The sequence below is a fragment of the Thalassophryne amazonica genome, chromosome 5 (genome assembly GCF_902500255.1).
Source record: "Thalassophryne amazonica chromosome 5, fThaAma1.1, whole genome shotgun sequence".
Classification (NCBI taxonomy): domain Eukaryota; kingdom Metazoa; phylum Chordata; class Actinopteri; order Batrachoidiformes; family Batrachoididae; genus Thalassophryne; species Thalassophryne amazonica.
In genome coordinates, this window is record NC_047107.1 from 122,255,233 (window position 1) to 122,268,171 (window position 12,939).

A 12,939-nucleotide genomic window follows, 5' to 3' on the forward strand; every position below is an offset into this window, starting at 1 on the left:
ACAAATATTTGGATTTTGAACTGCATGCCACTAAAAACCAGGAACTTCCTGGTGAGTCCCGACATTGGCAGAGGAGGAGGAAGTGATAGTGCCGGAACCATTATCTCAATAGCCCCATTAATTTATGGATTATTACAGGTTACCGACAGACCCGTTTCCACCGAGCAGTTCAGGTCGGTGCTGCACATTTTTTATACGTGTCAGAAAGATTAATTCTCACCGCCAGAATCCTTTTTATTGGCAGGCAGAACATTTATATTGACGAGCGCGCACGCATGGTGTCTGTGGCTTCTCCACTTGACACGGAGGCAAAACTGAGTATTTTCACATTATTTTATTTTTTTGTGGATCATGGGATAATTTCATCGCGTGCAGACTGAGACGTTATGAGCAGATGAGGGACTGCAAGTCTTTCAACTTGCAGTGCAAAGCGGCCAGCGGTGGAAGAAGAGGTTTCGCCCACAGCAGAAACTTGATCCATCAGCCGCAATAACAGATTACAGCCGACGCTGTAAACCTGGCACCAAATTTGTGACAAATGGACTTTTCTTCAACCAGGACATAAGGAATTAAATTATTTTCAGATGTCATTTTGTAAAGGTGTTTAAGTTTTCAGATGATCTCACTGAAATGGACAGGTAAGACTATATTATTTACTCCTTGTGTGAATGGTTTTAATATTTAATAACATGTTACGTTGCTAAAGTACAGAACACTAACTTTATTGATGAATGAAACAATAATTATTTTAAAAATAGCTGATATTTTCAGTCCTGTGTCATTTTTCAGATTTCAAATGTGTGTACCTTTTTCTAAGAAAAAAAACCCATAAAAAATCCACACTTCATCACTTTTCTTATGTCACAGATGGTAAAATTATTTTTTTTTATTAAGTTGATTACGACCAAAGAGCTCACAAAAAACAAAAGTTTATCACCTCCACCTGCATGCCGAAATCGCCTGCATTATTTATTAGTAATTTTTTTTATAATCACCATTCTGTGTTCTGAACTCCGCCAATATTTTCACTGTTGTCAGACTGAAGGTTTTCCTCCAAGGTTTCTTCTCCCTCATTGTGGTCTAAATAAGGCCCAAACCATAAGTTTGTTTCCCCCACAGCTTCTACAGAATCACCTTCAGACTGGACTTAAAAAAGCTCCACACTAAAAAAAAAAAAAAAAATCTGAAAACAGATCGACCTCTGCCGTGTTTACAACTGATTTGGGCTTGAATCAGCAGGTCCTGTTCCGGTGATGACGTAGCAACAATATGGCCACGGCTGAGGAATGAAATAGAGCACAGGCTCCAGACAGTTGTTTATCCTTCACCTGCACACTTATCAACTTTTATTGTTCAGGATCTTTTTAAATATCAACATTTCATCATTTTTAGTGATTATTTGTGCACATTTTTTGGTGTCACCTACACTTTAAGACAATGCTTAAAGAATGGAAATGACTGGAACTGAAATGGTCTTCTCTACAGAACTCAATCACAAGGTGATATCACCAGTTTGTTGTACTCAAGCCACTTAGGTCTACTCTTCTCACATGCCTCTACAAACATATGGGGCATATGGGTCTGGAAAGAAATCCTGACCTGGTCAGGTCCAGATTTTGTTGGTCTAAAACAACTGTCGATGTACAGAAAAAGATCACATCATGCAGGCATTGCATTAGAAGAAAAACACACCCTCTTGTCAATATTTAAGCAAGTCATCCCACGGAACTGGTATGTTTGGATTATTTAACCTTTGCGGCCAACAGTCACAGCACTAAGTGTCTGGGTGATAACTGACGCACTATATCTAATGTACAATAGGATACTATGTGCAGCATGTTACTGCCTCTGAGATTTCCTTATTTATTTTGTAAATGAGTCGTTGAACGCACCGCTCTATGCTCTGCTGCTACGAAACCCGACTGTGAATGTGAAGACGGCAGTTTCTGTCAAATAACTGTGTATTCTGAGAGCCAGAAGAAACCTTCAGGATTGTCATGGTGAGCCCAGCACAATTTCAATTTCAATTTATTTTCATTATATAGCGCCAAATCACAACAAAGTTGCCTCAAGGCACTTCACACAACTAAGGTCTAACCTTACTAACCCCTAGAGCAAGAACACAGGCGATAGTGGTAAGGAAAAACTCCCTCTGAGGAAGAAACCTCAAGCAGACCAGACTCAAAGGGGTGACCCTCTGCTTGGGTCATGCTACAGACAAACAATGAGACTGTGGACAGTGGTGAGACGCAGGACACCTGATTAGCTCCATCCAGTTGGATTCCAGATAAGAATACAAACACAACATTAACTCTACCTGGGTAGTGGTGGTGGTAGTAGTACACTCAACAAAAATATAAACGCAACACTTTTGGTTTGGCTCCCATTTTGTATGAGATGAACTCAAGATCTAAACTTTTTCCACATACACAATATCACCATTTCCCTCAAATATTGTTCACAAACCAGTCTAAATCTGTGATAGTGAGCACTTCTCCTTTGCTGAGATAATCCATCCCACCTCACAGGTGTGCCATATCAAGATGCTGATTAGACACCATGATTAGTGCACAGGTGTGCCTTAGACTGCCCACAATAAAAGGCCACTCTGAAAGGTGCAGTTTTATCACACAGCACAATGCCACAGATGTCGCAAGATTTGAGGGAGCGTGCAATTGGCATGCTGACAGCAGGAATGTCAACCAGAGCTGTTGCTCGTGTATTGAATGTTCATTTCTCTACCATAAGCCGTCTCCAAAGGCGTTTCAGAGAATTTGGCAGTACATCCAACCAGCCTCACAACCGCAGACCACGTGTAACCACACAGCCCAGGACCTCCACATCCAGCATGTTCACCTCCAAGATCGTCTGAGACCAGCCACTCGGACAGCTGCTGAAACAATCGGTTTGCATAACCAAAGAATTTCTGCACAAACTGTCAGAAACCGTCTCAGGGAAGCTCATCTGCATGCTCGTCGTCCTCATTGGGGTCTCGACCTGACTCCAGTTCGTCGTCGTAACCGACTTGAGTGGGCAAATGCTCACATTTGCTGGTGTTTGGCACGATGGAGAGTTGTTCTCTTCACGGATGATGCGAAGGAGATGTGTTGCACTGCATGAGGCAAATGGTGGTCACACCAGATACTGACTGGTATCCCCCCCCAATAAAACAAAACTGCACCTTTCAGAGTGGCCTTTTATTGTGGGCAGTCTAAGGCACACCTGTGCACTAATCATGGTGTCTAATCAGCATCTTGGTATGGCACACCTGTGAGTGGGATGGTTCTCAGCAAGGAGAAGTGCTCACTATCACAGATTTAGACTGGTTTGTGAACAATATTTGAGGGAAATGGTGATATTGTGTATGTGGAAAAAGTTTTAGATCTTTGAGTTCATCTCATACAAAATGGGAGCAAAACCAAAAGTGTTGCGTTTATATTTTTGTTGAGTATAATTTAAATTCTTCTTCTTACTTTAAGGTTTTGAATGATCAGGTCCCATCTTATCTTAGGGACCTCATAGTACCATATCACCCAATAGAGCGCTTCGCTCTCAGACTGCAGGCTTACTTGTAGTTCCTAGGGTTTGTAAGAGTAGAATGGGAGGCAGAGCCTTCAGCTTTCAGGCTCCTCTCCTCTGGAACCAGCTCCCAATTCGGATCAGGGAGACAGACACCCTCTCTACTTTTAAGATTAGGCTTAAAACTTTCCTTTTGCTAAAGCTTATAGTTAGGGCTGGATCAGTTGACCCTGAACCATCCCTTAGTTATGCTGCTATAGACTTAGACTGCTGGGGGGTTCCCATGATGCACTGAGTGGTTTCTTTCTCTTGTAAAACTGACGAGATACTCTATCTCACTTACAGAGTTTAGGTAGCTACTCTGCACTGTGTTGGTATATGGCGTTAGAGAACATAAAGAAGAAATCATATCCTTAAACCTAGTTACAGCGCTTTCTGAAGACTTCTAGTGTAATGAAACTTATTCCCCAGTGGGTAGTCCATCAGAGTAAATGTAAATGTATTAAAATGATCAGACAGAAGGGATTTCAGGGAATACTGTTAAGTCTTCTATTTCCATACCATAAGTCAGAACAAGATCTAAGATATGATTAAAGTGGTGGGTGGACTCATTACATTTTGAGCAAAGCCAATTGAGTCTAATAATAGATTAAATGCAGTGTTGAGGCTGTCATTCTCAGCATCTGTGTGGATATTAAAATCCCACTATAATTATCTTATCTGAGCTAAGCACTAAGTCAGACAAAAGGTCTGAAAATTCACAGAGAAACTCACAGTAACGACCAGGTGGACGATAGATAATAACAAATAAAACTGGTTTTTGGGACTTCCAATTTGGATGGACAAGACTAAGAGTCAAGCTTTCAAATGAATTAAAGCTCTGTCTGGATTTTGATTAATTAATAAGCTGGAATGGAAGATTGCTGCTAATCCTCCGCCTCGGCCCGTTCTACGAGCATTCTGACAGTTAGTGTGACTCGGGGGTGTTGACTCATTTAAACTAACATATTCATCCTGCTGTAACCAGGTTTCTGTAAGGCAGAATAAATCAATATGTTGATCAATTATTATATCATTTACCAACAGGGACTTAGACGAGAGAGACCTAATGTTTAATAGACCACATTTAACTGTTTTAGTCTGTGGTGCAGTTGAAGGTGCTATATTATTTTTTCTTTTTGAATTTTTATGCTTAAATAGAAAGCAAAGTGAACAGGGCCCAACTCAAACCACTGTGATCTAAACAAAATGACAAAACCCAAGTTCAAATAAATTAAAGACCTAACATGAAAAAACAAAGAATTAACCAGAAAACAAATGTAATTACAGAAAAGAAATCAACAGAAATAAAAGCTCAGATTAAACTAGAATGGACCTCACAAGAGGCAACAGTAAAATAAATTCATAATTCAACATATGATGAAAACCAAAACAAACAGGTGATTCCACTCATGAATAAAGAATGAACAAAAATACATGATAAACAGAAAACAAACCAGTGACCTAATTTAGCAAACAGAAAATTAAAGACAGCAGATCGAAGATGGATACAAACATGAGTCCAGATCAATCAATCAATCAATTTTTTTATAGCGCCAAATCACAACAAACAGTTGCCCCAAGGCGCTTTATATTGTAAGGCAAGGCCATACAATCCAGATCACAAGAGCCCACAACAGGCTCAATCATGACACAATATGTCTTAAATCATATTTAGAAAAACCATGCACATCGCATTTCTTGCCACTGCAACTAAATGGACGTGCAGTCTGTGCTGTGTATGATCAGGAGGCTATGTATAGTGGTTTTCAACATAATGTTTTAAAAAGTGAGTAAAGCTCAAAACCCTAATAGTGTTTATTTCTATCAAATGCATTGGGAACACTGGACATTCTGTTCCAAATCAAAACATGAAGAAAAATGATCAAATTTGTTATTACTTTACAGAAAGTGAAGAAAAGGTAATATTAAGCTGTTCAAAAAAATAGCAGTGTCTGTATTTTTTTTTATTCCTTGACTTTCATTACACCCTTACAGGTGGAACTTATTTAAGGATGAAGGCAGCAAATGTTCATGCTGGTTGTCATGCGTTAATCTGAAAATCTGAGTAAAATGGGTCGTTCCAGAAGAATAGCGTACTTTGATTAAAACATTGATTGGAGAGGAGAAAATGTATAAATATGTGCAGAAAATGATAGACTGCTCAGCTAAAATGATCTGAAATACTTTAAAATGGCAACAAAATCAGAAAAATGTGGAAGAAAACAGAAACCGTTATTCAAATGGATCGAAGAATAGATAGAATGGCAAAGACTCAGCCAATGATCAGCTCCAGGGTGATCAAAGAAGGTCTAAAGTTACAGTACTGTAACAATTCGGAGACCTATGTGAAGCCAAGCTGTGGGCAAGAAGCGCCTGAAAAGTCCTATTGTTGAAAAAAACATTGTGGTGAAGAGGTTACAATTTGCCAAAGAACACATTCACTGGATTAAAGAGAAATGGAGCAACATTTTGTCGACCAATGAAAGCAAAGTTGTTCTTTTTGGGTTGAGGGCCACAGACAGTTTGTCAGGTGACCCCCAAAACCTAAACTGAAGCCTCAGTACGCTGTGAAGACAGTGAAGCGTGATGGAGCAAACATCTTGCTGTGAGGATGTTTGTCATACTGTGGTGTCAGGCCTATTGATCACATACCAGAATCATGCATGTTAGAATACATCAGAATACTTGATGAGGTCATGTTGCCTTATGCTGAAGAAGAAACATGCTTGAAATGGGTGTTTCAACAAGACAACAACCCCAAACAGACGAGCAAGTGAGCAGTATCATGGTTCCAAACCAACATGATTAACATTGAGTAACCAGTCTAATGCCCGGAACATATAGCACAGCAGATATGTGGATGAATCGTGACTTTGACAGTAAAAGCATGAAAATTGGCACAGTGTTCGAGTATACCCTAAAGATAATTTTGGCTATAGGGGCAGTGCAGAGGTGGCCATTTTTTAAGATGGCCGCCATGTGGTGGTGTTTTATTAGTAGCTCAGGCTCTAGACCACCAAGGGTCTTGATCGTGGTGTCTAATCCTACATTTTTATGGATGAGGAATGCAGTGGTACAATTTATATCCCCAAACGAGGAGTCGAGGATATTATGGTTCTTCGTGGACTGGCACCACGTCGGCCACTGCAGAGTTTTCACTTTAGCGCGTTAACTCCAAGAGCTATCAACGATTCTTTTCACATTATCTGGAAACATTCATGGCCACGTGAGGATGAAGCCTGTTGATTTTGGTGATCCTAGGACCTTCCCTCTAGCGCCCCCATTAGGTCAAACATTTGAATTAGGATTACTGTATCTTTGAAAACTTACATCTAAATCAGTGAAATGTAATAATGTAATAATTGAGGAAAAACTGCTCATACGTTTCTTGCAGCAATCAAATCTGCGCCAAAAAGTTGCTGCAGAGAGTAGTGGATGACAAAAACCTGCTGCAGTCACACTATTTTTAAAGCTCCTCTAATGGATAATTCTTGTAAATAGCAATTAATGAAGCATTGAGAAATAGGGTACTGTATTGTACGCTCATTAACCACAGTTCAAAAACATGTATAATATCACCAGTATTACATACCGTATTTTAATGGTTTTACCTTACTCACTTTTTTTAGACACACTATTATTTTGAACACAACTCTATTTCAGACTTTTATTATCTTATTTTTTTTATTTTTAAATATTTGGCATTACCCGATCTTGGATAAGTGGTTGAAGATGTGTGTGTGTGTGTGTGTGTGTATATTTGGTACTACAGTATTTACGATTTAAGTCGGAGAACCAACTGTTTTGGTCTTACTTAAGCTTTTGCTTCTGGAGTTTACATCTTAGAGCCCTAATGCTGCATCCTGGTCAACCTTTCCTCATTTCTATTGGTAGAGTATATCTTTAAAGTGTTCTAGACAAATATTTCTCTCACTTATAAGGCTGAGATTCTTCTGAACATTTTGATATGCACATGGGCATAATACAAAAGAAAGTACCTTAAAAGGGGAATTCCTTAAGGCATTGTGAGAAAATACCCTTAGGGCTCTAAGCTACCTGCCTCCTTCATTGTTCAGCAGAGTGGAATTTTTTTTTTACTGCCTTGCTGCGACTCTAATTGTGTGTTTGTAATAAATAGACAGTGCTTACATGGCGAGGCAGAAAAGCCAAAGCAGATGCAGAGTTCTACACGGCACGAGAAAGCTGCAGAGGCAATAAGGTGAGTTACATGATCAAAAAGTTCTTCTGAAGTCAGACTGCTCACCTGTTACAGTAAGATGCCCAGACAAAGAACTGATTCACTTTTATTTTTAATTGACAAAATGATTGTCAGAACCCATAAGCTCCACATTATGTGTTCCTCTAAATAGTTTAATAAATGCAATTTGGTATTAACTATGGCAGCATAGTAACCCTAAAAAGTAGCACCTACAGATAAATACAAGTGTCCTGGTTTCATGTCCAAAAAATATATATATATTACATGAGGTGAAATATTGTGCCATTTCGGTGCATGGAACCATTTGGGTGAAAACGTCCCAGAAAATGTGCAGACAAAATAGCAAAAAGAAAATGCTTGAAGTTGTCACCAAGGAAAAGCTCCCCTCTAATTTCTGTCACATTTATATCAATAAGAAACAATGGACTCAACATGATGAAAATCATTATAAATGAATACATACTCAGGCCCATAATTTAGCCTCTGTGCACCACCACAATGGAACTGAAATGAACAAGATGTACTTGTCGTGTCATCCTTTAGTATTAATTCAGTGGGTTTTTCAAAAATATATTCATGTCGGAATTCCATATTATATAGTCCTTCCATTTTCAGAGATGATAAATATTTGGATGAATTACTTATTAGGATATTATTATTGTTGACATAATTCACTTTTACAGCCAGTTTGTTTTTTTGGCCAATCAGGAATGGACATGTGAACATTTTCAAGTCACTAGATACCCACCATTTAATTCTCATTATTATTATTAGTAATTTTTTCATAAGAAATGTATCCAACAAAGATCAGTGCAACACTTGTTTTCGCACACAGTTTTCATGAGTTGAAGTAAAATAGTTAAGATTTCTTCTGTGCACACAAAAGGCTTATTTCTCTCAAATTTTGTTCGTAAGCTAAATACATGTTTTTGAGTATTTCACCTTTGCCAATATAATCCATACACCTGGCAGGTGTGACATATCAAAATGCTGAGTATCAGGATGATTACTACACAGATGTGCCTTTGACTGGTCACAATAAAATTCTACTCTCAAATATGCAGTTTTATCACCAACACAATGCCACAGAAATCACAAGTATAGAGGGAACATGAATTTGGCATTCTGACTGCAAGAAATGTACAACAGCATTGTTTAAACACGCAAAAAAAAAAACAAAATACAATCAGGATTTTCCCCCCAAAAAAATCGCAAGATGATGGCTGCCAAAATGAACTTTTTTCTTTGTTTTGTTGTTTTTAATGCATTAAAACGACATGTAAAGGACTTAATTTCAAACATATTCCATAAGAAGAAATTTTAGTTCTTAATAATCAGTTAAGCTAATTTAGCTAAGATAAATAATTAAATTCATCTGGATCATGTTCAACCGCTTATTCCAGGATTGGTCTCAGTTGTAGTGACTGGGGGATACTGAGGCATTCTTGGGCCAGGTAACTAAATTCAGGAATTTTTAAAAATACCCTTAAAATACAACATAGTAGCACACAAAAACAGTAGTTGTCATTTTGGGCGCCATCTTGAATATCTGGTTTACAACCAGTTTTTATCCTCACACTCAAAGTTGGGGCTGGGGGAGGCACACAGTATAACTAAAGAACACCTCATGTGATTGAAACCATTTCTTGATGGTATGTTGGGAGAACCTAGAGGAAGTATCCTTTTGAAAATGGAGGTCAATACACCATTACTGGAGGACCCAGCTGAGACATGTATGCACCATCGTTTAGGAGAGGATACCCAACTGTTCTTGACTAATATCACCCCAATGAACAACTTGGGAAATGTTGCCAAAATCTCTGTCTGGGACAAACAGCCCAAAAATGACCACATCCTTTTTGTCCTGAGTACTACTCCAAATACAGATGTATTTTCTAAACTGCAGCAGCTGTAGATTTTCCAAGGTGTTCAAATGTGCAGAATGACAAAATGTACATGTTTGGGTGGGTCATAGAAAAGTGTAAATTTCTATTTTGATATTTTAAGAGAAATGGCTAAAATAAATGTATTTTCAATCATATTGTTATCAATGGAATATTGATTTAAAGTGGAAAAATAAAAACTAAAACTTATTTCTTTAATAGTATCTAGAGATCTTAAATGTTTTAAAGATTATCAGTGAAATTTCCCAACAGCCAATAATGCAACGTATAACACCATATTAATGTTTCTTCTTCAAACATGTAAGCACAACAAAATCTAGATATGAAGATTATGCTCATTCAGTGTTACGGTTTCTGGAGCAATCACCTCCGTTGCATTTGCAGTACTTGCAGCACTGGAGTCCAGCTGCCCCAAAAATACAGCTGTATTTGAAGTAACACTAGGCATGAAAAAAGGTGTGGTCATTTTTGGGCTGTTTGTCCAAGATATTTTGCAGTTGTTTATCCTTTCTTAAATGAGGTGCACACCATGTCTAAAATAAATCCTAGGCTACATGTGCTAATTGTAATGTGGGAATCTTTCACTATATGAATACACCATACACACATATCTTTAAGCACCCGTCTTCAGTGATAGAAGGAATTTCCAGATTTGGTTATCACCTCTACTGTAAAACCATAACACCAACTTAACATACAAATGGGGCATACGCCCCAATTTGCATTATTTTTGGGGTACATGTTGGTGTTCTTTTGGGGGTTGTCTAAGAGACCTAAAAACCTGGTTGATTTAGTTATTGGGGGAAGCTTCTTTACTAAATAACTCATCTCCTGTCACTCTTGCAGTTTGAAGTTAACTCGGAGTATCTACAGCTGATGAAGTACAAGGCCATTGCAGCCAACAGCAAAATCTACTTTGGAAATGACATCCCTCAGATGTTTCTGGACTCTGGATCTGCAGGCAGCTCCATTAAGACCTCAGCAGCCATGGACATTGTGGCTGAGCAGATGCTGGATATGGACTAGTAAGGAAGGTATTTGGGTCCACAATACCATCCTAAAATGGAGGACTAGCTGCTGGAGGTTGGGAAGCTGGCCGGGCCTGAGGTAACATCCACAGGGCGGCTCGCAGATTCTCCCTCTGGCTCTAAGTAGTGGTGCAGCCCAGAACCCGAATTTATCAACCACCACATCATCACTGTGACATTTTTGAACAGGACTTAAGGTCCCTACCTCACTGTACGGATTCAGTTATTCATCAAACTACCTTCACTAACACTGAAGAAAATGATCGTGCAGATCCACATCAGGATCATCAACAACAAAAACAAACGGAGTCTTCCTCTTACAGCAACCAGTAGTTCTAGAATGTGCTCACTTTTGGGTATTCGAGAGGCAACCCACACTGAAGTCAAACCAACTTCCTTAGTGAACAAAAAGGTAAAATAAAGGGTTAAAACTGTGAATTCAACAGACTGATGTCTGCAAACGGTCTGATGGAAAGAGTAAGAAAAAGTAAAGAGCACTAATTGTGGTTGCATGAGAAGGTTTTTGTGCATGGGTACATTTTTGGCAGAGCTGACAATAATTACTCACATTAATGCATTTCCAGCAGTTTTGCTCGTGCACGGTATTGCAGAATATTTAACAAGAAAAATAATTTTTCTTGGTAGATGACAGATGACTTACCAAGGAAAATGATAATTTTTCTTGGTAAGTCATCTGTTGTTACACAGGTGAAGAATGGAATCAGCTTGTCGCCAAAAATTGCATTTGGCGTTTCTCAAGCTTTTCCTTTAGTCTTTTCAAATCTCTGCACAAAGGGCAAAAAAACTTAGTGGCAAACTGTAGCATGTTTATTTATTTAAACCTGGAAACTGTGTTGTGTCGTCGCTCTTGAGTCGGTCTTTGAATGTGTTCTGTCCAGTACTTTTATTGCTGTTCATAGTCTCAAAGATTTTTCACAACAAATATGTATATATATGTTTTTTTGTACATCATTTCATCATTACATTTCCCAACGTCTCCAAGCTGGTGCATTCAGATGTGTTGAGTCCCAAAGTAGTGCAACAGTTAACTGAATACAGTGAGGAAAATAAGTATTTGAACACCCTGTGATTTGCAACTTCTCCCACTTAGAAATCAAGGAGGGGTCTGAAATTTTCATCTTAGGTGCATGTCCACAAAAAAAAATCCGGAAATCACAATGTATGATTTTTTTTAATAATTTATTTGTATGTTACTGCTGCAATAAGTATTTGAAAACCCTACCAACCAGCAAGGATTCTGTCTCTCACAGACCTGTTAATTTTTCTTTAAGAAGCCCTCTTATTCTGCACTCTTTACCTGTATTAATTGCACTGTTTGAACTTGTTACCTGTTAAAAGACACCTGTTCACACACTCAATCAAGCACACTTCAATCTGTCCACCATAGCCAAGACCAAAGAGCTGTCTAAGGACACCAGGGACAAAACTGTAGACCGCACAAGGCTGGGATGGACTACAGGACAACAGGCAAGCAGCTTGGTAGAAGACAACTGTTATGATTATTTATTAGAAAGTGGAAGAAACACAAGATGACTGTCAGTCTCCCTCGGACTGGGATTCCATGCAAGATGTCACTTTGTGGAGTAAGGATGATTCTGAGAAAGCTCAGAACTACACAGGAGGACCTGGTCAATGACCTGAAGAGAGCTGGGACCACAGTCACAAAGATTACATTAGTAACACATGATGCTGTCATGGTTTCAAATCCTGCAGGGCAGCAAGGTCCCCTGCTCAAGCCAGCACATGTCCAGGCCCGTTTGAAGTTCACCAGTGACCATCTGGATGATCCAGGGAGGCATGGGAGAAGGTCATGTGGTCAGTGAGACCAGAATAGAGCTTTTTGGAATCAATGCCACTTACCATGTTTAGAGGATGAGAACAACCCCAAGAAAACCATCACAACCGTGAAGCATGGGGGTGGAAACATCATACTCTGGGGGTGCTTTTCTGCAAAGGGGACAGGACGACTGCACCGTATTGAAGGGAGGATGGATGGGGTCATGTATTGCAAGATTTTAGCAAACAACCTCTTTCCCTCAGTAAGAGAATTGAAGATGGGTCATGGCTGGGTCTTCCAGAATGACAATGACCCCAAACACACAGCCAGGGCAACTAAGGCTCTGTAAGAAACATTTCAAGGTCCTGGAGTGGCCTGGCCAGTCTCCAGACCTGAACTCAACAGAAAATCTTTGGAGGGAGCTGAAAC

The 12,939-nt window shown here is 39.1% G+C and overlaps 1 long non-coding RNA gene across 1 annotated transcript; it reads left to right on the plus strand.

Annotated features, from left to right (window-relative positions):
- The first annotated feature begins 8,627 nt into the window (after window positions 1–8,627).
- LOC117509892 lies at window positions 8,628–11,346 on the plus strand. The gene is made up of 3 exons (XR_004560586.1): window positions 8,628–8,638; window positions 9,452–9,456; window positions 11,125–11,346. It is a non-coding gene; the product is annotated as an uncharacterized LOC117509892 (long non-coding RNA).
- The last annotated feature ends 1,593 nt before the right edge of the window (window positions 11,347–12,939 follow it).